Source organism: Pseudophryne corroboree, chromosome 5 (genome assembly GCF_028390025.1).
Source record: "Pseudophryne corroboree isolate aPseCor3 chromosome 5, aPseCor3.hap2, whole genome shotgun sequence".
NCBI lineage: Eukaryota > Metazoa > Chordata > Amphibia > Anura > Myobatrachidae > Pseudophryne > Pseudophryne corroboree.
This window is the reverse complement of record NC_086448.1, coordinates 545,483,239-545,510,624: the sequence shown is the minus strand read 5'-3', so window position 1 is coordinate 545,510,624 and position 27,386 is coordinate 545,483,239. Positions and strand designations below refer to the sequence as shown.

The 27,386-nt window shown below is 46.0% G+C and overlaps 1 protein-coding gene across 2 annotated transcripts in view; it reads left to right on the top strand.

Annotated features, from left to right (window-relative positions):
* Window positions 1-27,386, top strand: part of NUP153 (nucleoporin 153) — a 336,682-nt gene that overhangs the window by 274,074 nt on the left and 35,222 nt on the right. The window lies entirely within an intron of this gene.

Below are 27,386 nucleotides of genomic sequence, written 5' to 3'. Positions count from 1 at the left end.
TCTGGGGCACACAGAGGGGATGGCGGGGACAGCGACTGGCCAGGTAATATAATCCTGGCTCCGGTCGTATCACATGCGACCAAGCCAGGCAAGTGGTTAAAGGGTAAATTGAAAACTTAAAACATGTACATGTTCGTTCACGTATGTAGGAAATATCTGCAACTGTAGAAGTTATTCCACAAGTTGACTTTCTCCTATGTATAGGTATATAGAATTGTGAAAGACCATTACGTTGCCTAGAAAGAAATGTAGACTGAGGCCCAGATTTATCAAGCTTTGGAGAGTGATCATTTGCACGGTGATAAAGTACCAACCAATCGGCTCCTGACTGTCATTTTTCAATCACAGCCTGTTACATGACAAGTTAGTAGCTGGTTGGTTAGTACTTTATCACTGTAATTTATTACACTCCAGGCTTGATAAATCTGGGTCTCTCTCCCTTTAGTACACGCTTTCTTGTCAAGGAGCTAAATGGCAGCTCGGCACAGAGTTAATTTGGAAAATACAGTAGTTCATTAGAAAGACCCCCTCTGACCAACATAAATCTAGTGTTCTTTTGACTGAGGCTGTGCATTAGCATACATACACTATATAAAGATGGGAGATGGTAAGGGAAGTTGGGGGCGTGGTGGTACAGATAGGCAAGCACTTTTGCTGGTATACATATATGTATTGCACTCTTTCTCAGCAAGGAGCTGATCTCTGCTTTACCCTAGTCTGCTTATAAAAGGCCGCTCGGTACAGTGTCCATGACATAAGTGTGCATCTGAAAACGTGTTTTTGTAGTGTGTAGGGAGATTTCGCATTGCGCATATGATATAATTTCTAAAACCCCTCATTTTTTTTGTGTGTATGTAGGTGATGCATCATCCCTTCTGTCCTAAACATTTACAATTTTATTTGGTCTTAAACCGTTCTTTTTTTTTTTTTTTTTCTGTCCTTTAATTGCACATGGTTTACCAAAAGCACATGGCAACTACAGGTTGAGTATCCCATATCCAAATATTCCGAAATACGGAATATTCCGAAATACGGACTTTTTTGAGTGAGAGTGAGATAGTGAAACCTTTGTTTTCTGATGGCTCAATGTACACAAACTTTGTTTAACACACAGTTATTAATAATATTGTATTAAATTACCTTCAGGCTGTGTGTATAAGGTGTATGTGAAACATAAATGAATTGTGTGAATGTAGACACACTTTGTTTAATGCACAAAGTTATAAAAAATATTGGCTAAAATTACCTTCAGGCTGTGTGTATAAGGTGTATATGATACATAAATGCATTCTGTGCTTAGATTTAGGTCCCATCACCATGATATCTCATTATGGTATGCAATTATTCCAAAATACGGAAAAATCCCATATCCAAAATACCTCTGGTCCCAAGCATTTTGGATAAGGGAGACTCAACCTGTATTACTGTTCATAATTCATAGCAGCACCGTGGGAGATGCACGCACACTTGATGGTTTATGTACATCTCTGATGGTGGGATACATGTGCCATTAGGGTCCTGCATCCTCGCACTTTGTGCTTGACAGTCTGCAGGCGTTTAGGGGCGGACAGAGCCTACAGCATTTCTAGAAACAGGTGTCACCCTATTTTACAGAAGTGGCGCAACCATTGTCTGCTTCTTTTAACGCCGATTTCCTGGTCCCAGCAGCTTGAGCAGCCCATCCTATGTAACCTAAGGGTTATTCAGGTGGCCGATGTTCACGCAAGTGATCTGGTACAGTGTCCTCGGACGCAGGAGTAGATCACACAAGCATGCAGGAGGCATCTATTTGCTCCAGATGCCTCCTGCATCATAAAGTATATAAATATATATATATTTCTCGAACGTCCTAGTGGATGCTGGGGACTCCGATAGGACCATGGAGAATAGCGGCTCCGCAGGAGACTGGGCACAAAAGTAAAAGCTTTAGGACTACCTGGTGTGCACTGGCTCCTCCCCCCATGACCCTCCTCCAAGCCTCAGTTAGATTTTTGTGCCCGAACGAGAAGGGTGCATACTAAGGGGCTCTCCTGAGCTGCTTAGAGTAAAAGTTTAAAGTAGGTTTTTTTTTTCAGTGAGACCTGCTGGCAACAGGCTCACTGCACCGAGGGACTAAGGGGAGAAGAAGCGAACTCACCTGCGTGCAGAGTGGATTGGGCTTCTTAGGCTACTGGACATTAGCTCCAGAGGGACGATCACAGGCCCAGCCATGGATGGGTCCCAGAGCCACGCCGCCGGCCCCCTTACAGAGCCAGAAGACTGAAGAGGTACGGAAAATCGGCGGCAGAAGACGTCCTGTCTTCAATAAGGTAGCGCACAGCACCGCAGCTGTGCGCCATTGCTCTCAGCACACTTCACACTCCGGTCACTGAGGGTGCAGGGCGCTGGGGGGGGCGCCCTGAGACGCAATAAAAATACCTTTTTTGGCAAAAAATACATCACATATAGCTCCTGGGCTATATGGATGCATTTAACCCCTGCCAATTTTTCCATAAAAAAGCGGGAGAAAGGCCGCCGAGAAGGGGGTGGAGCCTATCTCCTCAGCACACTGGCGCCATTTTTTCCTCACAGCTCCGTTGGAGGAAGGCTCCCTGACTCTCCCCTGCAGTCCTGCACTACAGAAACAGGGTAAAACAAGAGAGGGGGGGCACTAATTTGGCAGATAAATATATACAGCAGCTATATCAGGGAAAAACACTTATATAAGGTTATCCCTATATATATATATATATATATATATATATATATATATATATATATATATATATATATATATATATATATATATATATATATATATATATATATATATATATAGCGCTCTGGTGTGTGCTGGCAAACTCTCCCTCTGTCTCCCCAAAGGGCTAGTGGGGTCCTGTCCTCTATCAGAGCATTCCCTGTGTGTGTGCTGTGTGTCGGTACGTTGTGTCGACATGTATGAGGAGGAAAATGGTGTGGAGGCGGAGCAATTGCCTGTGTTAGTGATGTCACCCCCTAGGGAGTCGACACCTGACTGGATGGTCTTATGGAAAGAATTACGTGATAGTGTCAGCACTTTACAAAAGACTGTTGACGACATGAGACAGCCGGCAAATCAGTTAATACCTGTACAGGCGTCTCAAACACCGTCAGGGGCTATAAAACGCCCGTTACCTCAGGTCGATACAGACACTGACACGGACACTGACTCCAGTGTCGACGGTGAGGAAACAAACGTATTTTCCAGTAGGGCCACACGTTACATGATCACGGCAATGAAGGAGGTTTTGAACATTTCTGATACTACAAGAACCACAAAAAAGGGTATTATGTGGGGTGTGAAAAAACTACCCGTAGTTTTTCCTGAATCAGATGAATTAAATGAGGTGTGTGATGAAGCGTGGGTTTCCCCCGATAAAAAAACTGCTAATTTCTAAAAAATTATTGGCATTATACCCTTTCCCGCCAGAGGTTAGGGCACGTTGGGAAACACCCCCTAGGGTAGATAAGGCGCTCACACGCTTATCAAAACAAGTGGCGTTACCGTCTCCTGATACGGCCGCCCTCAAGGAACCAGCTGATAGGAAGCTGGAAAATATCCTAAAAAGTATATACACACATACTGGTATTATACTGCGACCAGCAATCGCCTCAGCCTGGATGTGCAGTGCTGGGGTGGCTTGGTCGGATTCCCTGACTGAAAATATTGATACCCTGGACAGGGACAATATATTATTGACTATAGAGCATTTAAAGGATGCATTTCTATATATGCGTGATGCACAGAGGGATATTTGCACTCTGGCATCAAGAGTAAGTGCGATGTCCATTTCTGCCAGAAGAGGGTTATGGACGCGACAGTGGTCAGGTGATGCGGATTCCAAACGGCATATGGAAGTATTGCCGTATAAAGGGGAGGAGTTATTTGGGGTCGGTCTATCGGACCTGGTGGCCACGGCAACGGCTGGGAAATCCACCTTTTTACCCCAGGTCACCTCTCAGCAGAAAAAGATACCGTCTTTTCAGGCTCAGTCCTTTCGTCCCCATAAGGGCAAGCGGGCAAAAGGCCACTCATATCTGCCCCGGGGCAGAGGAAGGGGAAAAAGACTGCAGCAGACAGCCTCTTCCCACGAACAGAAGCCCTCCCCCGCTTCTGCCAAGTCCTCAGCATGACGCTGGGGCCTTACAAGCGGACTCAGGCACGGTGGGGGCCCGTCTCAAGAATTTCAGCGCGCAGTGGGCTCACTCGCAAGTGGACCCCTGGATCCTGCAGGTAGTATCTCAGGGGTACAAATTGGAATTCGAGACGTCTCCCCCTCGCCGGTTCCTGAAGTCTGCTTTACCAACGTCTCCCCCCGACAGGGAGGCGGTATTGGAAGCCATTCACAAGCTGTATTCCCAGCAGGTGATAATCAAGGTACCCCTCCTACAACAGGGAAAGGGGTATTATTCCACGCTGTTTGTGGTACCGAAGCCGGACGGCTCGGTGAGACCCATTTTAAATCTGAAATCCTTGAACACTTACATAAAAAGGTTCAAGTTCAAGATGGAGTCACTCAGAGCAGTGATAGCGAACCTGGAAGAAGGGGACTATATGGTGTCTCTGGACATCAAGGATGCTTACCTCCATGTCCCAATTTGCCCTTCTCACCAAGGGTACCTCAGGTTTGTGGTACAGAACTGTCACTATCAGTTTCAGACGCTGCCGTTTGGATTGTCCACGGCACCCCGGGTCTTTACCAAGGTAATGGCCGAAATGATGATTCTTCTTCGAAGAAAAGGCGTCTTAATTATCACTTACTTGGACGATCTCCTGATAAGGGCAAGGTCCAGAGAACAGTTAGAGGTCGGAGTAGCACTATCTCAAGTAGTACTACGACAGCACGGATGGATTCTAAATATTCCAAAATCGCAGCTGATTCCGACGACACGTCTGCTGTTCCTAGGGATGATTCTGGACACAGTACAGAAAAAGGTGTTTCTCCCGGAGGAGAAAGCCAGGGAGTTATCCGACCTAGTCAGGAACCTCCTAAGACCAGGCCAAGTGTCAGTGCATCAATGCACAAGGGTCCTGGGAAAGATGGTGGCTTCTTACAAAGCGATTCCATTCGGCAGATTCCACGCAAGAACTTTTCAGTGGGATCTGCTGGACAAATGGTCCGGATCGCATCTTCAAATGCATCAGCGGATAACCCTGTCTCCAAGGACAAGGGTGTCTCTCCTGTGGTGGTTACAGAGTGCTCATCTCCTAGAGGGCCGCAGATTCGGCATTCAGGATTGGGTCCTGGTGACCACGGATGCCAGCCTGAGAGGCTGGGGAGCAGTCACACAGGGAAAAAATTTCCAGGGCTTGTGGTCAAGCATGGAAACGTCACTTCACATAAATATCCTGGAACTAAGGGCCATTTACAATGCCCTAAGTCAGGCAAGGCCTCTGCTTCAGGGTCAGCCGGTGTTGATCCAGTCGGACAACATCACGGCAGTCGCCCACGTAAACAGACAGGGCGGCACAAGAAGCAGGAGGGCAATGACGGAAGTTACAAGGATTCTTCGCTGGGCGGAAAATCATGTGATAGCACTGTCAGCAGTGTTCATTCCGGGAGTGGACAACTGGGAAGCAGACTTCCTCAGCAGACACAATCTTCACCCGGGGGAGTGGGGACTTCACCCAGAAGTCTTCCACATGATTGTGAACCGTTGGGAAAAACCAAAGGTGGACATGATGGCGCCCCGCCTCAACAAAAAACTGGACAGATATTGCGCCAGGTCAAGGGACCCTCAGGCAATAGCTGTGGACGCTCTGGTAACACCGTGGGTGTACCAGTCAGTGTATGTGTTCCCTCCTCTGCCTCTAATACCCAAGGTACTGAGAATCATAAGAAGGAGAGGTGTAAAGACTATACTCGTGGCTCCGTATTGGCCAAGAAGGACTTGGTACCCGGAAATTCAAGAGATGCTCACGGAAGACCCGTGGCCTCTACCTCTAAGAAAGGACCTGCTCCAGCAGGGACCATGTCTGTTCCAAGACTTACCGCGGCTGCGTTTGACGGCATGGCGGTTGAACGCCGGATTCTGGAGGAAAAAGGCATTCCAGATGAAGTCATCCCTACCCTGATCAAAGCCAGGAAGGATGTAACTGTGCAACATTATCACCGTATTTGGCGTAAATATGTTGCGTGGTGTGAGGCCAGGAAGGCCCCTACAGAGGAATTTCAACTGGGTCGATTCCTGCATTTCCTGCAAACAGGACTGTCTATGGGCCTCAAATTAGGGTCCATTAAGGTTCAAATTTCGGCCCTGTCAATATTCTTCCAAAAAGAACTAGCTTCAGTTCCTGAAGTTCAGACGTTTGTCAAGGGGTACTGCATATACAGCCTCCTTTTGTGCCTCCAGTGGCACCTTGGGATCTCAATGTAGTTTTGGGATTCCTAAAATCACATTGGTTTGAACCACTCACCACTGTGGACTTAAAATATCTCACATGGAAAGTGGTAATGCTGTTAGCCCTGGCTTCAGCCAGGCGTGTATCAGAATTGGCGGCTTTATCCTATAAAAGCCCTTACCTAATTTTTCATACGGACAGGGCAGAATTGAGGACTCGTCCTCAATTTCTCCCGAAGGTGGTTTCAGCATTTCACTTAAACCAGCCTATTGTGGTGCCTGCGGCTACTAGGGACTTGGAGGATTCCAAGTTGCTGGACGTAGTCAGGGCCCTGAAAATATATGTTTCCAGGACGGCTGGAGTCAGAAAATCTGACTCGCTGTTTATCCTGTATGCACCCAACAAGCTGGGTGCTCCTGCTTCTAAGCAGACGATTGCTCGTTGGATTTGTAGTACAATTCAGCTTGCACATTCTGTGGCAGGCCTGCCACAGCCAAAATCTGTAAAAGCCCATTCCACACGGAAAGTGGGCTCATCATGGGCGGCTGCCCGAGGGGTCTCGGCTTTACAACTTTGCCGAGCAGCTACTTGGTCAGGGGCAAATACGTTTGCAAAATTCTACAAATTTGATACCCTGGCTGAGGAGGACCTGGAGTTCTCTCATTCGGTGCTGCAGAGTCATCCGCACTCTCCCGCCCGTTTGGGAGCTTTGGTATAATCCCCATGGTCTTTTCGGAGTCCCCAGCATCCACTAGGACGTTAGAGAAAATAAGAATTTACTTACCGATAATTCTATTTCTCATAGTCCGTAGTGGATGCTGGGCGCCCATCCCGAGTGCGGATTGTCTGCAATACTTGTACATAGTTATTGTTACAAAAATCGGGTTATTATTGTTGTGAGCCATCTTTTCAGAGGCTCCTCTGTTATCATGCTGTTAACTGGGTTAAAATCACAAGTTGTACGGTGTGATTGGTGTGGCTGGTATGAGTCTTACCCGGGATTCAAAATCCTTCCTTATTGTGTACGCTCGTCCGGGCACAGTATCCTAACTGAGGCTTGGAGGAGGGTCATGGGGGGAGGAGCCAGTGCACACCAGGTAGTCCTAAAGCTTTTACTTTTGTGCCTAGTCTCCTGCGGAGCCGCTATTCTCCATGGTCCTTTCGGAGTCCCCAGCATCCACTACGGACTATGAGAAATAGAATTATCGGTAAGTAAATTCTTATTTTTTTTTGTACAGTAGCCTCCTCAAAAGACACAGCTTTGTTAACTATGTGCATCTCTGAATCGGGCCCTAAGATCCATACTAGAGCGATAGAGACATGACAGTATATATAATAGCTCCTTCTCTCTAATATCTTGCTGTCTAGTTAGGGCAGGCAGTGTGCTACAGCCCATGGGGTGCACCATTTATGGTGTTGGAGCAAAACATGGGGAGACTGAACAGGGAGGCGATCACAGACCGTGTCACAGTGCCGACGCCGGAATCCAGACAGGCGGTGAAATCCTGCAGCCGGAATATCTGCGCCACAGGCTTTTCTCCCTCTCTTGGTGTCCACGACACCCATAGAGGGAGAGTAGCTCCTGGAGTGAGCCACCGTGCCCGCAGAGTGGCGAGCATAGCGAGCCCACAAGTGTCTTTCTAGTGCACTCCCAGCTGATTGCATACTGGTGGTTGGGATCCAGCTGTCAGGATCATGACAGCCGGGATCCCAACCATCTGTAAAAGTTATGTATTCAGACTAAACATGTGCTTCCAGTTTATTATGTTGGAGCAGTTCGTGCAGCAAAAAGTATTCTTCATTTGGGAGGCTCTTTGTATGCACACAATCATGCAGAGCAGGCAGGCTGGGCTTTGAAGAGAGAGCAAGACTACCTGCAGCATTCCATATCTGGATTACTGGATTGCAGCTCAGGAAGCCGTGGCATCTAAGCATCGAACATTTATGTAATTCTGCATATATTACTGCAAGCCAGGGTACTTTTGTGAGCCATAATTTATCGGAAAGAGAAAACAGCTGGTTCATTACAAAACAGTCCCTTAAGATTACCTGGTATAATAAAAGAAATGCTAGTATTGCTCACTTGCAGGATGCCATGTACACATGGTTATGGCATCCTTGTATTTGCGCAGCTTCCAGCAAATATTAACTTCTGTTTTGTAGCCATAAAGGAACTCCAAAGATATTAGGAATACTATATAATAAGTCTAATGCTGCTCATCACCTCTATGGGGAATATTAAAGTACTATATTTTGAGCACCGGCGGCCACTAGATGGTGCTTGACGGAGCAATTCAAGTGTCCGTTTGGCGCGCACAGCCGCCGGCGCTGACATTACTGTTGTGTTGCTCCATAATTTTGATAGGCTGGTAACTAGTAATAAAATGAGCACTGAAGGGGTGATACAAACTGTTCAACATCCTAATACTGCTGAATACTGTATGCGTGCACTATATAAAAAAAAAAAAAAACCTGTAATAAAATAGGAATCCAATTATCTCATTGAAGGTGGCTATCTTTCAGAAACAGCTCATTCTAGTAGATTATCTCTAAACGTGGAAGTTAGTCAGTTGGTCATCCATCAACAAGTTATTGATTTATGGAATCATATTTATAAATTATATTAATATTTAATATGATTATTAATATATAGATACATTTTAATTAATGTGAGTTTATAATATATATCTGCAAATATATTGTGTCAGATTTACACACTAGGTGGCTGATAAATATATGCAGTACTTATACATAAGAATTATGAAGTTATAACTCCTTAAAGAGAGTTCAGACTTGAGATTAGCACTCTTATCATCTGATTGTTTATTTACAGGCAAAATCAAATCATACAGAATAAAGGTCCATACACACTAGACGATGTCGATCTGTGAGTGACGTCGTCTAATGTTTCCTCCTCCCGGGCCAGCCAGTCGGCAGCCAACTGTACACACTGAGCGATATGACCGCTCATATCGCTCAGTAACGTCACGCCTCCGCCAGCCCTGCATGCAGGTCGTGGATGACAGTCCTGATCCTACATGCATGCCCTACCGACAGCGACGATCGCTGGCGACCCGCGGGGCCTCACATCGGTCACCGCTGGTGGCATACACACTTGCCGATAAAATGAGCGACGTCGCTTAGGGAGGGGGGAAAATGAGCGACGTCGCTCATTTTATCGGCAAGTGTGTATGGGCCTTAAGATATACACAGCGTGACATATATATGCTAATAATATTTATACTTCATTATAGAACAAACATAAAACACAAACGTTTCACAAACTTAAGGTGTGTACACACAGTGAGATCCTTGCTATGTCAGATTTTGGGGTATGGATCATTAGGTCGACCACTATTGGTCGACATGGTCATTAGGTTGACATGGAAAATGTTGACGTGAGGGATTTTTTTTTGTACTTCTTTTGGTGTTTTCGTAGAGTGACGGGGAACCCCAGTTAGTGCACCGTGTCCCCTCGCATGGCTCACTTCGTTTGCCATGCTTTGGGCAAGGTGCCTCGCTCTGCTACCGCTGCGCTCGGCACAGGTTACCATTCCCAATTGTAGTCCACATGTGTCGTAAAGTATGAAAATGTAAAAAAAATAAAAATTAAATTTGTATTTGAAAAACTCATGTCGACCTAATGGCTATGTCGACCAATAGTGGTTGACCTAATGACTGTCGACCTAATGACCGTAAACCCAGATTTTGACTATCTGAGCTTGAGATTTTGTGTATATACGTTTTTGATTAAGTGCCAATTTTGACTATACTTTATACTAGATTGTACACTAGATAGTCAAGATTGACTTGCCTGCACAGTCTATCTGGCCTTGCGATACCGACCCCACAGGAGTGCGCATCAGGATCGACTCTGTATCGCAAGCTGCCTGACACCTTGAGAAATGCACTAACTTTTCATAAGATTTTGACTATATAGTCAAAATCTTAGATTTTTATTACCGTGTGTACACACCTTTATACAATTAATTAACAAAGTTTGTACTTGCAAGTACATAGTTACCATCCTCCATATAATTTCTTATGTGTGAACATCCCTCCTCCTGCACGTAGCTTCTTTTTAGCTCCGCATCTTCTAGCTCCTTCTGACCTCCAACTCCTTCTCCTCCTCCTCCTGACTTCTCTCTTTACCATTGACTGAACTCATGTGTATATATACCTATAACTTAACCATCTGCTGGTATATTCTCCTAGTGTTTTCACTGCAAACGCTAATTATAGGTTTGCCATTTACATTCCAAGGTGCCATAAAACAAACTTTAAACTAAGCTGGCTTGTCCTGCTCAAGAAGTCACGGTTTCCTAAAAACGTGTGGTGCTCCGCTTGGCTTGTTCTGCCCCATCAGGGTCTGTTTTGCCTGGGGTGCCCCAGACCTCATTTTATCAATAGATGTGATCTCTCCTTGTAGTAGCTAATGTAATCTACTGTTTTATGACCCATGATCTGACCTATAACTGGACCATTGAACAGCTACTTTTATAATTGCCAAAGGTATTGCAAATCCTAATTCTGAGCTAAATGGACACCTGTGGATTCCTCCAGTGTCCTTTTGATTGTAAATTCATTCTTTGTTACACTGTGACCTCTCTAGCCTCATTTATGGCTAGAGTGGTATAAACCTGTTCCCTACACAATGTCTCATAATCTTGCAGTAAAACACGAATATATCTATCTATCTAAACACATATACAAATCATTATTTCTTAAATCATTAAACATTTAACTAATATGTTCAAACCTATTTAATCTAGTTCTTCCTATAAAATATATTTCCATCATGTTCACTATGGTTAAAATCGCCTTTCATCCTTAACAATATTTTTATTCAGACAATATTTGTTTAATCTCAATGTTTCTAAATTATGTGAACAGTTACCTATCTGGTAGCAAAGTGGATGTAATGGAATCAGGAGGGCATTGTTTACGCTGTTTTTGTCTTTCTCCATTCACTGCAGAAAGCAAACGGACAACATACAGTGGTATCAGAACTACAGGTCGACCACTAATGGTCGACATGTAAAAGATCAACATGTACAAAAGGTCGACACAGCTTTTTTTTTTGGGGGGGGGGGGGGGGGTATATCTTTTTATTAAGCTTTTTCATATTTGACCATGGACTACGACTGAGAATAGTAACTTGTAAGGGGACACTGTACACCAATTGGGGTTCTGTGTGCTATGACGACGAAAAGAAACAAAATAAACATAAAAAGGTTGTCTACCTTTTACTACTATCTACCTTTTACATGTTGTCCTTTTGATCCTGTCCCTGTTGACCTTTATACATGTTGACCTTTTGACTGTAGACCATTTTGCTTGGAGATCTAATGATCCACACCCATATACAGGAAGGGAGGATGTTTCTCTAAAGCACCTCAATAACCTACAGAAGGTCTCATGAGAAATCAAGGTCTTTACCTCCTTTTCTGAACCATTGGCCAGGGTCCAACATTTTCAGCAAAACAAAGTGGGAACTTTTTAATGGGTGTACAAATTGTAAAAGGGATTCCAAACAAGAACTATCTGAGTATTTTTAATAAACTTTAATAATGTACATGCTAGAAATGGTTCCAGCATATTAGCTTCAGAAGAATTTATTAAGAGTTTTAAGAAAGTAGTAAACATTTGTTCCATGAAATCATTTTGTGTGTTTGTATTCTAAAAGTTGTAATGGAATTTTCATTTGAACCAATGTAGTGTCTTGGAGATGGAGATCACTAAAAGTAGTATTTCTAGTGGCAATTACCTTTTTGCCAGAAGACTTGTAGAGCGGAAGTACTATAGTGCAAGGAACTCTAAAGGGACAAAACACCTTATTTCCTGTTAAAGGTTATATTCTGTTGTGAAGGGCCAAATATTCTCTGTAAATCGCTGTGGAATGTGTATATAAATAACTGGTAATAAATATCCACATTTCAGGCAATTAAAGAGATTGTATTACCAACTTTTTTGTTTTTATGTGGTGAAAAGCACAAGGAATTGCTTGTCTTACGTCTTGTATGAGCAATTCCAATAGATGCAAACTATCGTATGACAAAAAGCACCATTTCACCATACAACTCAGTGGCACACATTCGTTTAAAAGATATGCTGAATATATTAAACAATTAAGTGCTTTAAAATAGGTCTCCCAAACTAAATCGTTTATAGAACATCCTAATGATGATCTACCCTCTGGAAAAAGGTATGGACAGACATCCAGCCTACTGCTATGCAGAGATCTGAGCCTTCTTTTCCTAAGAAATCGCCACGGCTTTATTAGTGTACCCTGTTAGTACATCTGGTGCATCTTCCATTTTTCTTATAAGCATCTATAAGGACTTATCAATAGAAGTCGATTTTTTTATTTTTTTTGGAAGGGGCATGATTTTTCCTTGATCCCCCTTGGAAGCACAGATAATTGCTCCATATTAAAGACCTTTTAGTGTCCTTCCCGGTCTCTCTGGGAAATGTAAGGTTTTCTGCATATTGCCGTGACCACTAGTCAGTAACTACTAAGGAGTTGCATAATTTGTAAGTGGAGATGTCCCTGAGCAAGTCCTTTCATATGTGGTGGCAACGGAGTTAAATGAAACTAGGATGGTCTCGTTAATGTTTCTACCGTGTTGAGGTTAATGGTCTGGTTACCAAGCTCATGCAGGCACAAAATGTATAATTGGTAACACTGCTATTTCAAACAAGGGTGCAGCAATGTCTCTAGCAGAGTTAGGAGACTTTCCACCCCACCACCTTTCTTTGCACTATAACACAGTATGTATGTATGTATGTATGTATGTATATATATATATATATATATATATATATATATATATATATATATATATATTTCTCTAACGTCCTAGTGGATGCTGGGGACTCCGTCAGGACCATGGGGATTAGCGGCTCCGCAGGAGACAGGGCACAAAAATAAAGCTTTAGGATCAGGTGGTGTGCACTGGCTCCTCCCCCTATGACCCTCCTCCAAGCCTCAGTTAGGTTTTTGTGCCCGTCCGAGCAGGGTGCAATCTAGGTGGCTCTCCTAAAGAGCTGCTTAGAAAAAGTTTTTAGGTTTTTTATTTTCAGTGAGTCCTGCTGGCAACAGGCTCACTGCAACGAGGGACTTAGGGGAGAAGAAGTGAACTCACCTGCGTGCAGGATGGATTGGCTTCTTAGGCTACTGGACACCATTAGCTCCAGAGTGATCGAACACAGGCCCAGCCATGGAGTCCGGTCCCGGAGCCGCGCCGCCGACCCCCTTACAGATGCCGAAAAGCGAAGAGGTCCAGAAACCGGCGGCAGAAGACTTTTCAGTCTTCATGAGGTAGCGCACAGCACTGCAGCTGTGCGCCATTGTTGTCACACACTTCACACCAGCGGTCACGGAGGGTGCAGGGCGCTGCAGGGGGCGCCCTGGGCAGCAATGAGAATACCTTGTTCTGGCTAAAAAATACATCACATATAGCCCTTGGGGCTATATGGATGTATTTAACCCCTGCCAGGTCTCACAAACTCCGGAGAAGAGCCCGCCGAAATAGGGGGCGGGGCCTATCTCCTCAGCACACAGCGCCATTTTCCTGCTCAGCTCCGCTGCGAGGAAGGCTCCCAGGACTCTCCCCTGCACTGCACTACAGAAACAGGGTAAAAAAGAGAGGGGGGGGGCATTTTTTTTTGGCGTTTTTGATATATATTAAGCTGCTATAAGGGAGACAACACTTCTATAGGGTTGTTCCTATATATTTATAGCGCTTGGGTGTGTGCTGGCAAACTCTCCCTCTGTCTCCCCAAAGGGCTAGTGGGGTCCTGTCTTCGATAAGAGCATTCCCTGTGTGTCTGCTGTGTGTCGGTACGTGTGTGTCGACATGTATGAGGACGATGTTGGTGTGGAGGCGGAGCAATTGCCGGTAATGGTGATGTCACCCCCTAGGGAGTCGACACCGGAATGGATGGCTTTATTTATGGAATTACGTGATAATGTCAGCACATTACAAAAATCAGTTGACGACATGAGACGGCCGGAAAACCAGTTAGTACCTGTACAGGCGTCTCAGACACCGTCAGGGGCTGTAAAACGCCCTTTACCTCAGTCGGTCGACACAGACCTAGACACGGACACCGAATCTAGTGTCGACGGTGAAGAAACAAACGTATTTTCCAGTAGGGCCACACGTTATATGATCACGGCAATGAAGGAGGCTTTACATATCTCTGATACTGCATGTACCACAAAAAGGGGTATTATGTGGGGTCTGAAAAAACTACCTGTAGTTTTTCCTGAATCAGACGAATTGAATGAAGTGTGTGATGAAGCGTGGGTTAACCCCGATAGAAAACTGCTAATTTCAAAGAAGTTATTGGCATTATATCCTTTCCCGCCAGAGGTTAGGGCGCGCTGGGAAACACCCCCTAGGGTGGATAAGGCCCTCACACGCTTATCAAAACAAGTGGCGTTACCGTCTCCTGAAACGGCCGCCCTCAAGGATCCAGCAGATAGGAGGCTGGAAACTACCCTGAAAAGTATATACACTCATACTGGTGTTATACTGCGACCAGCCATCGCCTCTGCATGGATGTGCAGTGCTGGGGTGGTTTGGTCGGATTCCCTGACTGAAAATATTGATACCCTGGATAGGGACAGTATTTTACTGACTATAGAGCATTTAAAGGATGCATTTCTATATATGCGAGATGCACAGAGGGATATTTGCACTCTGGCATCGAGAGTAAGTGCGATGTCCATATCTGCCAGAAGAAGTTTATGGACGCGACAATGGTCAGGTGATGCGGATTCCAAACGGCATATGGAAGTATTGCCGTATAAGGGGGAGGAATTATTTGGGGTCGGTCTATCGGATTTGGTGGCCACGGCAACAGCCGGGAAATCCATCTTTTTACCTCAGGTCCCCTCCCAACAGAAAAAGACACCGTCTTTTCAGCCGCAGTCCTTTCGTTCCTATAGGAACAAGCGGGCGAAAGGACAGTCATATTTGCCCCGAGGCAAAGGAAAGGGTAAGAGAGTGCACCAAGCAGCTTCTTCCCAGGAGCAGAAGCCCCCCCCCCCCCCCGGCTTCTGCAAAGCCCTCAGCATGACGTTGGGGCTTTACAAGCGGACTCAGGGGCGGTGGGGGGTCGACTCAAGAATTTCAGCGCACAGTGGGCTCACTCATAGGTGGACCCCTGGATCCTGCAGATAATATCTCAGGGTTACAGGTTGGAATTCGAGAAGTCTCCCCCTCGCCGGTTCCTAAAGTCTGCTCTGCCAACGTCTCCCTCAGACAGGGCGACGGTATTGGAAGCCATTCACAAGCTGTATTCTCAGCAGGTGATAGTCAAGGTACCCCTCCTACAACAGGGAAAGGGGTATTATTCCACACTATTTGTGGTACCGAAGCCGGACGGCTCGGTAAGACCTATTCTAAATCTGAAATCTTTGAACCTGTACATACAAAAATTCAAGTTCAAGATGGAGTCACTCAGAGCAGTGATAGCGAATCTGGAAGAAGGGGACTTTATGGTGTCCCTGGACATCAAGGATGCTTACCTGCATGTCCCAATTTGCCCTTCACATCAAGGGTACCTCAGGTTCGTGGTGCAAAACTGTCATTATCAGTTTCAGACGCTGCCGTTTGGATTGTCCACGGCACCTCGGGTCTTTACCAAGGTAATGGCCGAAATGATGTTTCTTCTACGAAGAAAAGGCGTATTAATTATCCCTTACTTGGACGATCTCCTGATAAGGGCATGGTCCAGGAACAGCTGGGGGACGTAGTAGCACTAACCCAAATAGTGCTGCAACAGCACGGATGGATTCTGAATTTTCCAAAATCTCAATTGACCCCGACGACACGTCTGCTGTTCCTGGGAATGATTCTGGACACGGTTCAGAAAAAGGTGTTTCTTCCGGAGGAGAAAGCCAAGGAGTTATCCGAACTTGTCAGGAACCTCCTAAAACCAGGGAAAGTGTCTGTGCATCAATGCACAAGAGTCCTGGGAAAGATGGTGGCTTCTTACGAAGCGATTCCATTCGGCAGATTCCACGCACGAACTTTTCAGTGGGATCTGCTGGACAAATGGTCCGGATCGCATCTGCAGATGCATCAGCGGATAACCTTGTCGCCACGGACAAGGGTGTCTCTTCTGTGGTGGTTGCAGAGTGCTCATCTGTTAGAGGGCCGCAGATTCGGCATACAGGACTGGGTCCTGGTGACCACGGATGCCAGTCTGAGAGGCTGGGGAGCGGTCACACAGGGAAGAAACTTCCAGGGAGTATGGTCAAACCTGGAGATGTCTCTTCACATAAATATACTGGAGCTAAGAGCGATTTACAATGCTCTAAGCCTGGCAAAACCCCTGCTTCAGGGTCAGCCGGTGTTGATCCAGTCGGACAACATCACGGCAGTCGCCCACGTAAACAGACAGGGCGGCACAAGAAGCAGGAGAGCAATGGCAGAAGCTGCAAGGATTCTTCGCTGGGCGGAAGATCATGTGATAGCACTGTCAGCAGTGTTCATTCCGGGAGTGGACAACTGGGAAGCAGACTTCCTCAGCAGACACGATCTACACCCGGGAGAGTGGGGACTTCATCCAGAAGTCTTCCACATGATTGTGAACCGTTGGGAAAAACCAAAGGTGGACATGATGGCGTCTCGCCTTAACAAAAAACTGGACAGGTATTGCGCCAGGTCTAGAGACCCTCAGGCAATAGCTGTGGACGCTCTGGTAACGCCGTGGGTGTTCCAGTCAGTGTATGTGTTTCCTCCTCTGCCTCTCATACCAAAAGTACTGAGAATTATACGGCAAAGGGGAGTAAGAACGATACTCGTGGCTCCGGATTGGCCAAGAAGAACTTGGTACCCGGAACTTCAGGAGATGCTCACGGAAGATCCGTGGCCTCTACCTCTAAGACGGGACCTGCTTCAGCAGGGACCGTGTCTATTCCAAGACTTACCGCGGCTGCGTTTGACGGCATGGCGGTTGAACGCCGAATTCTAAGGGAAAAAGGCATTCCGGAAGAGGTCATTCCTACACTGGTAAAAGCCAGGAAGGAGGTGACTGCACAACATTATCACCGCATTTGGAGAAAATATGTTGCGTGGTGTGAGGCCAGGAAGGCCCCCACGGAGGAATTTCAATTGGGTCGATTCCTACATTTCCTGCAAACAGGATTGTCTATGGGCCTCAAGTTGGGGTCCATTAAGGTTCAAATTTCGGCCCTGTCGATTTTCTTCCAGAAAGAATTGGCTTCAGTTCCTGAAGTCCAGACTTTTGTAAAAGGAGTACTACATATACAGCCCCCGGTTGTGCCCCCAGTGGCTCCGTGGGACCTTAATGTAGTTTTGGATTTTCTCAAATCCCATTGGTTTGAGCCACTCAAATCGGCGGATTTGAAATATCTTACATGGAAAGTAACCATGCTACTGGCCCTGGCTTCAGCCAGGAGAGTGTCAGAATTGGCGGCTTTATCGTATAAAAGCCCATATCTGATTTTCCATTCGGACAGGGCAGAACTGCGGACGCGTCCTCATTTTCTGCTTAAGGTGGTGTCAGCGTTTCACCTGAACCAGCCTATTGTGGTGCCTGCGGCTACTAGCGATTTGGAGGATTCCAAGTTGCTGGACGTTGTCAGGGCATTGAAAATATATATTTCAAGGACGGCTGGAGTCAGAAAATCTGACTCGCTGTTTATACTGTATGCACCCAACAAGCTGGGTGCTCCTGCTTCTAAGCAGACGATTGCTCGTTGGATTTGTAGCACAATTCAACTTGCACATTCTGTGGCAGGCCTGCCACAGCCTAAATCTGTCAAGGCCCATTCCACAAGGAAGGTGGGCTCATCCTGGGCGGCTGCCCGAGGGGTCTCGGCATTACAACTCTGCCGAGCAGCTACGTGGTCGGGGGAGAACACGTTTGTAAAATTCTACAAATTTGATACCCTGGCTAAAGAGGACCTGGAGTTCTCTCATTCGGTGCTGCAGAGTCATCCGCACTCTCCCGCCCGTTTGGGAGCTTTGGTATAATCCCCATGGTCCTGACGGAGTCCCCAGCATCCACTAGGACGTTAGAGAAAATAAGATTTTACTTACCGATAAATCTATTTCTCGTAGTCCGTAGTGGATGCTGGGCGCCCATCCCAAGTGCGGATTGTCTGCAATACTTGTACATAGTTATTGTTACAAAGAAATCGGGTTGTTATTGTTGTGAGCCGTCTGTTCAGAGGCTCCTACGTTGTCATACTGTTAACTGGGTTCAGATCACAAGTTGTACGGTGTGATTGGTGTGGCTGGTATGAGTCTTACCCGGTATTCAAAATCCTTCCTTATTGTGTACGCTCGTCCGGGCACAGTATCCTAACTGAGGCTTGGAGGAGGGTCATAGGGGGAGGAGCCAGTGCACACCACCTGATCCTAAAGCTTTATTTTTGTGCCCTGTCTCCTGCGGAGCCGCTAATCCCCATGGTCCTGACGGAGTCCCCAGCATCCACTACGGACTACGAGAAATAGATTTATCGGTAAGTAAAATCTTATATATATATATATATATATATATAATTTTATTTTATTTTGTATTAATTTTTTTCTTGTGTATTGTAATCCCCACCACCTCTTGACACCATGACATTACAAATTTGTACCTTATTCCCCATCAGTCATAATTATAGTGTTCACTCTAGAATCCGGGCAGGACGCCGGACCTTGAGGGGCACAAGCGCGTGCAGCGAAAAGGGGGTGTGGCCACGCAAAATAGGGGGTGGGGTCATTACGTGTAATAGAAGGGGGCGTGGGTGGCCGGCGGCATCACTGTTGGAGGCGTGCCCCGCACCTACGGAGGTGCTGGGCTTCCCCCCCAAGCTATCTCTCAGCGTGAATGGATGCCGCGTGCATGCGCACGGCATCTTTACACGCTGCAGGGCAGGAAGCGGGCGGCTGTTTTAGCAGGGCACCGCAGAAAGGGCAGGGCGGGTTTGGCCCTTAAAAAATCGGGCAGGGCACGGCGCCCAGCTAAAACAGCCTAGCGTGAACACTAAATTATTGGTGGAGTTTTTTCTACTAAACACAACAAGTGGGACTCATTTTCAGCATTTTTCTCTTGCGTCCTAGAGGATGCTGGGGTCCATATTAGTACCATGGGGTAAAGACGGGTCCACCAGGAGCAATTGGCACTTTGAGTTTAATAGTGTTGGCTGGCTCCTCCCTCTATGCCCCTCCTACCAGACTCAGTTTAGAAAATGTGCCCGGAGGAGCCGGTCACAGCTAGGGGAGCTCTACAGAGCTTTCTTAGTAAGAGTTTTTCTTAGAGTTTTTATTTTACAGGGAGGCTGCTGGCAACAACCTCCCTGCATCAAGGGACTGAGGGGGGAGCAGTGTCCGCCCTGCGGGGTCTGAGCCACTGTCTCTGCTGACTGGACACTGAGCTCCAGAGGGGATAGATCGCTCCCCGCTGCAGGGGAACGCTCACCCCGGCAGCATGCTGCCACCCCCTTGCAGAGCTGAACTGTGGCGAGTGAGTCATCGGCTCCCTAACAAGCAGGGAGCCGGTATGAAGATGGCGGCTACAGGGTAGGAGCGCATTGACTGCGCTTTTGGGCGGTTCAGCGGTACCACGGTGCGGCGCTGTGAGGGACTCCCTGAGCCAGCGCCTGACCCTACACTGACCAATCCAGTTTTTCGGGGTCTGCGGATCTCAGCCAGCACACACAAACCTCAGGCCAGTATAATCTATGAAGAGCGGGAAGACAGCGCCATTAAGGGGGCGGAGCTTCTCAGAGTGGACCCAGCAGCGTTTCAGCACCATTTTCCTGCCTGCAGTCGGGTGCAAGTGGAAGATCAGTCCCTCCAGTGCAACTCCAGCTATCTGTACGGTACCAGGGGGTTGTAGAAGGGAGGGGATGCTGTGTAAAGACTGTGTTGCCTATTAATGGACAGTCAGCGCTGGTTTAGGGTCTCCCTATACCTGTAATAGCGCTGTGTATGGGTTGGCTCCAATCTCTGTGTCTCTCTGCCATTCTTGGGAGGGGGGGGGGGGGGGGGAAACTGTCTGTCCAGTACCCTGTATGTATGTGGGATGAATGGTGTGTGTTGGCAAACATGTCTAAATACTCGGTTTCATATTTTCATATGCTGCAGAGGATTTATCTTATCTAGCACAGATCCCAGCTAGAGAACCGGAGTGGTTAGCCTCTCTTAGGGGGGCTATTTCTCAGATTTCTGAAAGGGTTACAAGAACTGAGCATACAACTCTGGTATTGCAATCCTCTATGGCTGTATGGTCTGATACTGCTCCCTCTGGGTCCCCTGCGGTACATTCTCACAAACGTGCACTTGCCAAGATTATGCAGGATGACATGGACACCGAATCTGATACTGCAGACGGTGACGGGGATGTGTCGAGGGGGACGGCATCACTTGCTAAGGGGCTGCAGTTGATGATTGAGGCCGTACGGGATGTGTTGCATATTTCTGACAACCCCTGAGCAGGTTGAGGAGGCCTTTTTCACGGACAGTAAGAAGGCCTCCTCACGATCCATTGCTCTCACGACACAACTGCTCAAGGAGCACGGTTGGATCCTGAACCTTCCAAAGTCTCATCTGGAGCCAACAAGGAGGCTCTCTTTCCTGTGGGATGATCCTAGACACTGAAGTGCAGAGGGTGTTTCTACCGGTGGAGAAAGCATTGGTGATTCAAACAATGGTCCGGGATGTCTTGAAGTCTACCCGGGTATCTGTTCATCAGTGCATCCGCCTCCTGGGGAAGATGGTGGCCTCCTACGAGGCTCTGCAGTACGGAAGGTTTCATACTCGATCCTTTCAGCTGGATTTCTTGGACCAGTGGTCAGGATCTCACCTAAATATGCACCAGAGGATACGTCTGTTACTGAAAGCCAGAATTTCGCTTCTCTTGTGGCTACAACTACCACATCTTCCGGAAAGCCGAAGGTTTGGAGTTCAGGACTTGATCCTTCTAACCACAGATGAAGTCTAAGAGGTTGGGGAGCAGTCGCTCAGGGGGAAACCTTCCAAGGAAGGTGGTCGAATCAAGAATCCCTTCTCCCAGTAAACATCCTGGAGCTAAGGGCCGTATACAACGGCCTTCTGCAAGCAGCACACCTTCTACAGGATCGGGCTGTTCAGGTGCAGTCGGACAACGTGACCACAGTGGCCTACATAAACCGACAAGGTGGAATGAAGAGAAGGGCTTCAATGTCAGAGGTGTCAAGAATCCTCTTGGCAGAAAGACGCACAGTGGCGATGTCAGCAATCTTCATTCTGGGAGTAGACAACTGGGAAGCAGACTTCCTCAGCAGACTTGATCTCCATCCAGGAGAGTGGGGCCTCCATCCGGAGGTGTTTGAGGAGGTAACCGGTTGGTGGGGGGTTCCTCACAAAGACACGTGGCCTCTCGCCTCAACAAGAAGCTGCGGAGATATTGTTCCAGGTTGAGAGACCCGCAGGCAGTGGCGGTGGACGCACTGGTAACAACGTGGGTGTTCACGTCAGTGTATGTGTTTTCACTCCACTTCCTCTGATACCAAGAGTTCTTCAACTTGTAGAAAGAACAAAGGTTTGGCAATCCTCATTGCTCCGGAACGGCCGAGGGCTTGGTACGCGGATCTTCTGGAAGATCCAAGGCCCTTACCTGTTCGGGAGGATCTTTTGCAGGGGCCGTTCGCTTATCAAGACTTACCACGGCTACGTTTAAGAGGGTCGACTACTACATGGAGATGGAGGATATTATTACGTTCACAAGGGGCAATGTTTCTGAATTTTCGGCAATATGGTCCCCTTGGCTGGAATTCAAAACTACGTTACAAGCTGTTCGTGCTAATTAGTACACTAGTAGAACATACTGTACAGAGATACTAAGTACAGTGATTTGGCATCCAGGAACTTAGGGAGGAGCTTTTATCTCTCTACATTGTAATCTTTCTAAGTATAATGGAGAGATATAAAAGCTCCTCCCTAAGTTCGTGGATGCCAAATCACTGTCCGTAGTATCTCTGTACAGCATGTTCTTCTAGTGTACTAATTAGCACGAGCAGCTTGTAACGTACAGTGGCAGGTTTGATCTTTCTATGTATAATGTAGAGAGATAAAAGCTCCTCCGTAAGTTCCTGGTTGCCAAATCACCGTCTTTAGTATCTCTGTATAGTATTTTCTATTAGGGTACTAATTAGCACGAACAGCTAATTAGTACCCTAATAGAACATACTGTACAGAGATACTAAGAATGGTGATTTGGCATCTAGGAACTTACTGAGGAGCTTTTATCTAACTCCATTATACATAGATTAAACCTGCCCTGTACGTTACAAGCTGTTCGTGCTAATTAGTACCCTAATAGGACATACTGTACAGAGATACTAAGTACGGTGATTTGGCATTCAGTTAAAAGCTGTTTGTGCTAATTAGTACACTAGTAGAACATACTGTACAGAGATACTAAGGACGGTGATTTGGCATCTAGGAACTTAGAGGAGCTTTTATCTCTCTCCATTATACATAGAAATATTAAACTTGCCACTGTACGTTACAAGCTGTTCGTGCTAATTAGTACACTAGTAGAACATAGAGTACAGAGATACTAAAGACGGTAATTTGGCACCCAGGAACTTGGGGAGGAGCTTTTATCTCTCTTTATTATACTTAGAAAGATTACAATGGAGAGAGATTAAAGCTCCTCCCTAAGTTCGTGGGTGCCAAATCACTGTCCTTAGTATCTCTGTACAGTATGTTCTACTAGTGTACTAATTAGCACGAACAGCTTGTAACGTACAGTGGCAAGTGTAATTTTTCTAAGTATAATGGAGAGAGATAAAAACTCCTCCCTATGTTCCTGGATGTCAAATTACCATGCTTAGCATTTCTGTACAGTATTTCCTATCTAGCCAGAAACCCTGCATCCTGTGCAAGCTAGGCGGACAACTGGAGGGGACCCGAAACACTGTTGCTTCCCGTTTCCCTTTCCAGTGTCACATAAACTAGTGGTTGGTCTGCCCCAAAAGCCAAGAGTCTCCTCTTTTGTATGGTACCAGTCCTGAGTCTCTGGGACACCCAGAACCAGAGATATCCGTACGCAAAATGGACCCATTTTCCCATAGACTATAATGGGCCCGTTAATTCAGACCCACCATGGGTTCCGACGCTTGCCATGAGCCTTGTGGGGGTCACAGAAACTTGGGGTTGGTACCCTCCGGTAGCTAATTGTCTCCCCTTCCATACCAACCTAGCGATGAAGGCTCCCACGCTGAGAGTCCCAAAGTGCCAACTTTTTATTTTTATCTGTTCCCATGACATTCACTTTATTTTTTTTCTTTGTTATACATTCAATGAAAGGGTGCACACAGGTTTCACATAAATCAAAGTAAATCTGCAGCAGCGATTCATTCCACTATATACAAATACACAGCGGTAATGAGTATAAATTAGTGTATTCCGATGCAACTAACTGAGCAACACGGTACTGTAGATCATCGGCATTTGTGTATTGTACCTGACCTGAACTCCCTCCCTGTCCACTGCATGACCTGTGCAGGCTCCCAGGGAGGAAGGGCGATGGGGGTAGGGAGAGGCTGTGGAAAATGCTGTGCTCTTGAAATACAAGTATTAGCGTCCGAGTCCCCTAAGGCATAAACCAAAACCAATGGGAAGTAAGTGCCAACCTTTTTTTTGTGTTCCTGTAACATTCACTTTATTATTATTTTTTTTCTTTGTTATACATTCAATGGAAGGGTGCACACAGGTTTCACATAAATCAGAGTGGGCGGGGGATTTTCCTACATACAGTAGTATACTGTTGCACATGTCTTGTAACCTGATCGGAACTCTCTCCCTGTCTACTGCATGTACTTTGTAGGCTCCCAGGGGGGAAGGGGAAAGTGGGATGGGGGTAGGGCGAGGCAGTGGAAAATACCGTATTATGCCGTAAAGGCATAATCAAAACCATGGGGAACTTTGCGGTGTATCGTTATGTGCATTGACCTCACTTATTCCTATCACCCCTGTGTATTTTAGCTAGGGGATTCTGACGCTCCTTCAGCATTGCCCCGTAACCTGCAAAATCTGTGCTGTTACTTGCTCCATAGCCGAGTGCCTCCATGGAGCTAGGAGTCACAGGCGGTTGCCATTTTAATTGAGTCTGTCCTGCTATAGAATTGAATGTGTACCGTACGCTGCATAGAACCTTGACAGTAGAAACTCTCCTGCAGCTTTGCCCTGCTTTATGTAAAACTTGTGTTTTGTCAGTTTGCTATGCGTTCGAGCCCGGTGTAACGTAATGTGCATAGACCTCGCTTATCTCTATCGCCCCTGTGTACTTTGGCTAGGGGATTGTGACGCTCCTTCAGCATTGCCCCGTAGCCTGCAAAACTTATACCATCTGTCACTCCATATCCAAGCGCTGCCTGCCACATGTTGGGGGTTCAGGGGCGGTGGCCATTTTGCCAGTGTGCTATGCGATCGAGTCCGGTGTACCGTAATGTGCATAGACCTCACTTATTCCTATTGCCCCTGTGTATTTTATCTAGGGGATTGTGACGCTCCTTCAGCATTGCCCCATAGCCTGCAAAATCTGGACTGTTACTGCTCTGTAGCCTAGGGCCTCCATGGGGCAAGGAGTCATAGGTGGTAGCCATTTCTATTGAGTCTACCCTGCTACAGAATTGTATGTGTACTGTACGGTGCATAGAACCTTAACAGTAGAACCGCTCCTGCAGCTTTGCCCTGGTATATGTGAATGAATAAAAATAATAAAGTGTCTTGAAAAAACTAACATGCATTCGTACTTTAGGAATCGAACCCGGGACTCTGAGTATAGGAAGCTGAACACTTGACCACTTCGCCGCAGACAGATTAACAAATCCATGGGTTTTGATTATGCTGTAATGGCTACGGGATTAGGACGCTAACATACTGTACAAAATTCCTAATCTCAAGAGGCAATAGTGAACTTATAACACGTCCATTTGCGACAGTTTACACTACTGGTTTTATGTTTTGTCTGCGGGCTTGGACGCTCACATATTCATTAAGTACTGTAGATGGATCATATACTGTATGCTGTACTATTTGCATCTGTACCGTATATACTGTATTAAATAATGCAGCGTAATGAGTATTTACTGTATTAAATAATGCAGCGTAATGAGTATTTACTGTATTAAGCGTAATGAGACGCCTTAGTAAAGTAGTCCTTATTATATATATATCAGTATTGTATTTTATGGGTGACCACACGCATGCGCAGTGGTGATTGTAAAAAGCGACATCTGGTGGATGATCACAGGTTTTACATTAAAAGGTAACGTGCGATTTGGTACGCCTCTCTGTGACTAGGCGCGCCTCCCTACGCCCGGGACGCTGCGTATGCTCGATCGGGACAAGCGCCTCAGCCAGTCAAGATAAAGGTGGCTACATCTGTACTTTATTATACTGGCACTATATTGCTGGTGTTTACTCTTCTGCTCCGCCTGGTAGTTGACCATATAATTTCCATACGACTCTGTTTGCAGTTGCTGCTATAGCTATCCATCCTTGATTCTGTTTTATTGGTCTTTCGGAACTCCCGGTTCTCAGGTCCCCTTACTTTCCCCCTTTCCTTCTCACTATCCTTGTTTGTTTTTCTTTCTCCCATGCTGGGTCTTGTCCCAGTATGTTCTGTTCTTTCTACCATCCTCACTATTACTGTTTTCTACTATTCTAAAACAAAAATGTTTACAAATTCGGTTTGATGTCAACTGTCGATTTTATTATTGTAAATGATTGTTTTTATTAAAATCGATTCAATAAAAAGCAGTTTATACAAAAAAGACTTACGACGGCTACGGACTGAGCATTGGTCTGCCCACAACACCAGAGAAGCACAGAGTGTACTGTGCTTTATATTTCTGTCTGTATAAGGGATTGCCATCAGTATGGTTACTATTGATTGTTACCATTGATGGCAAGTGACCATTTATGGTTACCACCTAAGCAATGGATGACCATTGATGGTTTCATCCTGTTCTTTCACTTACTGGGATGGTGGAGCTTCTCTGGTGGTGTGGGCAGACCTATGCTCAGTCTCCCGACTCCTTGAATAAAAAATAATAAATTCTGGTTATGCTGTGCCATTAATGGAGGGAAACCATCTTGTTCTCCCCCATTGATTAGCAAAAGTTTTCGACATCTGACCTATAATCAACTATGGTTTGAATGGTCTTGTCAATGGCTATCTCTAGTTTTTATGTAATATATGTGTTTTGTTTTTTTAATAAAACTTTCTAGTTTGAGACAAAACTGTAGTTACATGGCCCTGCCCCAATGATATCATAATCTGAGATATGAGGAACACGATACAGAAGATTACATTATGACAATGGACTCTATTCAATTCATTGCTAATTGAATAGTGCAAGAAAGAGGCTTCCGGAGCTGTTCAATTCAGCACGCTGTTATGTCTGATAATGCCGGTGCTCGCGCCTTAAACATGGTTTTTAGTTGCGAGAACCAGCATTCTTCGACTTAAGTGTCTGGCGCGTAAAGGGCCAAAAACTGCATTTTGCCAGTAGTTTTGCCTGATTTCTGCTTGCACCCCAGAAGGAGGTGTGGGGGGAATCCTCCAGTCGGATATAGCATCGCATTGAATTCCCAGTGTTGGAGAAAGTGCAGGTGTCTGTTAGGCAGCAACCTTATCAGCTTCCAATAATTAATAAAGTATTCCTAGGCACTGGTAATTTCTGTTCGCTACATAGTACAGTTGTAACTAGGAGAGACTGTGGAAGGCAGATGTGGGAAATATGAACCAGTCACTGTAGAAATCTGAAAACAGCCATCTGCTGGCATTCATAGCGATCCTTCAGCATTTATTATAAGCAAGCATCCTTTTGCTACTGGTTCTAGAGGAGGCTTTGGTTGTGCTGCTCTGGTATATTTGTGGTTGCCTGTAGCTTTGGAACTGTTTTTGTCTGGTTTAGAAAGCCATAACATTTGCTCCCTATGTCCAGCAGCAGTTCCTGTCATCAGTGAGCCCACAGAGATCCCCCAAAGGCAGAATC